Raw genomic sequence first — 3,114 nt, forward strand, 5'->3', positions numbered from 1 at the left:
ATAATCTCAATTAACAATTAATTCCATAATTATCCATATTTGATTTATTTAATTATTTCTTGCAAGATAAATACCAATTTAATCAAAATAATTAATTAATTATCACATAAGGAAATTAAATATTTTATTAGTTGATAAATATCTTTAATTAGATCAAGATTATAGTCATATATATCGGAAAATCGGATTAGGGTTGATCTAATATGATAAAGGTAAGTTTCCATAAGATAAATATGAAAAAAATCCCGAATCTGGCCCTTCGTGACGCTCAAACTCGTCGAGTTCCCAACTGGACTCGTCGAGTCCACCATGGGACTCGTTGAGTTCATGACACAGAGACACAAAATTCGAATTTTGCAAACAAGATTCAAACAAACAAGCAACAATTTAATAGAAACCAATCCAGACTCTGATACCACTGATGGGTTTTAGCCATAAGAACTTTCCTATGTGCGCATGCAAAACCCTAATGCTTGGATCTAGGCTTTCTAATTAAACATGCTTTGAATCCAAGACTTCTAATAACTAATTAGGTATAAAAACAATACAAAATCAGATCTAGAAGTTTACCTTTGAATCTTTTGTTTTGATCTTGTTGTCTTGGAGCTCTAGAGTCACAATTGTCACTCCTCTAATGGCTTACAAACACCAAATAGCAAAGAAGATGATTTTAGAGAGAGGAGAGGAGGAAATCGGCCAGGGGTTCTCTACTTTAGATGAGATGCCGATTTCCCTTGGCCATGGGGTCTATTTATACTTGTAGACTCCTTAAGGGTTTCACCTTAAACTCTAGTTGGATAATCTTCTCTTAAAGCAATCCAAATCCTTTCCTTAGATAAGCATTGGATGATTTGAGGCTATCCCTAGCCCTAGAATCCGTCCACCCTTCATCCAATAAGGATTTATAGTCTAAAGTGTAACTATCAAACAATTGACAGTTTATACCCTCTTATTTAATTAATCTCTTTAAGTCACCAAATTAATACTAATTAATTTATGACTTATATTAATCAAATAACAATATTATTATTCCTTATATTATTCTCATAATATATTAATAATATTTATTCTCTCATAATAAATCATCCTACCAAGTTGCTATGGTGAAGGCAACCCAAAAGGACCATGCACAATCAGGTCAAATACTTGCCTAATATAGTTGCAGCCTTAGACACTATTCCAACAATTTGATCTTTGGGTCGTTCAGGGCCTTGCCCACTGCATCGGACCGAAGTCCGAAAAATGCACGGACCGAAGTCTGGAAACTAACCAGGGCCTTGCCCTCTGCATCGGACCGAAGCCCGAAAACTGCATCGGACCGAAGTCTAGAACTAACTGCATCGGACCGAAGTCCGGAACTTACTGGGACCTTGTCCCCTGTATCGGACCAAAGTCCGGAACTTACTGAACATAGCATAGTATAAACACATATCAACTAGCATAAACACGTATACCAGATACTGCATCGGACCGAAGTCTGGAACACATAATACAAGGACATGCTTGAACCACAAAGACATCAAGCAATCTAACTATTGCATCGGACCGAGGTCCGGAACTGCTGCTAACTAAACGGGCCGACATTGTGGTCGTAGACCAGTTCCTACTGGAAGGAAAACTCACCTCATAATGTTGGCTGCTGAGATGCTAACTCTAAAAGTGGCTGACTGCTGCTCCGGAATTGTCCGGCTACAAATCCCAAAAACACTAGATTAGTTACTTGTAAATACCCTTAGGGAAAGATGACTATTTTACCCCTGGTCAAAGTCAACTCCATGGTCAAAGTCAACTTCCAATTAGCCGGACTCGCCGAGTCAGGGCGCAGACTCGCCGAGTCCCTTCTTTACTAACTCTGAATTTAACTCACCGAGTCCCTTTCCCACTCACTGACTCACCCTGAACTCACAAGTCGAAGAAAGACAGGGACTCGCGACTCGACTCGTCGAGTCCAAAGAACAACTCGCCAAGTCCTATCGTGCATATTCCATACACTCGATTCTAATCCAAATCCAGAGCATCTAACTTGTAGATCTGAGCTCCTGGGACCATCTGAACACGCAAAGTTGCTAACTTTACGTGTAACTAAGAAGGAATGAAGCTATTTCACTCAAAATTTACTTTACTCGGGAAAACTCATCTGACTCGCCGAGTTGTTCAAACAACTCGTCGAGTCTAAGGCAATCTTCATCGGACTCGCCGAGTTTCTCATCTAACTCGTCGAGTCCACAGTTATCTTCATATGACTCGCCGAGTCAACCTTGAGACTCGCCGAGTCCATCCAGTCCCTTTTCCATACAGATTTGATTTGAGCCATGCAGCGGCTCCAAATCACATATCCAAGCTTCTAGGGCATGCTTATCACGTAAAGCTGCAAAATTTACGTGCATGCATGGCTTTAAAGGCTTCAAATGCCAACCCTAAGCTCTTAATGGGGTTCCAAGCTCAAGAGTGACCTCAATCACGACCATAACTGAAACTTTACACTTCTAGAATGCAATGAGAGTCCAGATCTGAAGTTTCCATCCAAAGGAGAGTCCATATCTCAAGGTTTTGAATCATAAAAGGCTCCAAAGAAGGCATAACAAGCATAAAGGAGGTTATAATGGAGGAATGCACAAGGTCATAACTTGATTACCTGAATGAAAAACAGATGTAAGCTAACTCCTGGATCTTACTTCCATTCTATGGACCTTCTTTCCTTCCCAAAGCTTCCAAGCTATCATAAACACACTCAAACTCAACAATGGGGGCTAGGGTTTATAGGGGAAATTTTCTGAGAGTGATAGAGGCGAGATTGGGGGCGTATAAGCGTGTTTAAATAGGGTGCAAAACCTTAAAATTAGGGTTTCATCCAGACAGGCGTACTCGCCGAGTCCCAGCGTATGGACTCGTCGAGTAGCCAGCTCAAAATGCGTGATCATCCCGTCTCTACTCGACGAGTCGGGCTACAGACTCGTCGAGTACCCCTTAAGAAATGAAAATACTTTATTTGAATTACATACCAGAAATGGGGTGTTACAGATAGGATCGGACGTGTCATGGCTTTGGATATTATCCGAATTTAAAATTTTTATAAATATATTTTAATTATTTAAAAACTTCAGAAAATCATAT

This window comes from Lactuca serriola, chromosome 1, assembly GCF_051521515.1.
Source record: "Lactuca serriola cultivar US96UC23 chromosome 1, Lser_US96UC23_V15, whole genome shotgun sequence".
Lineage (NCBI taxonomy): Eukaryota > Viridiplantae > Streptophyta > Magnoliopsida > Asterales > Asteraceae > Lactuca > Lactuca serriola.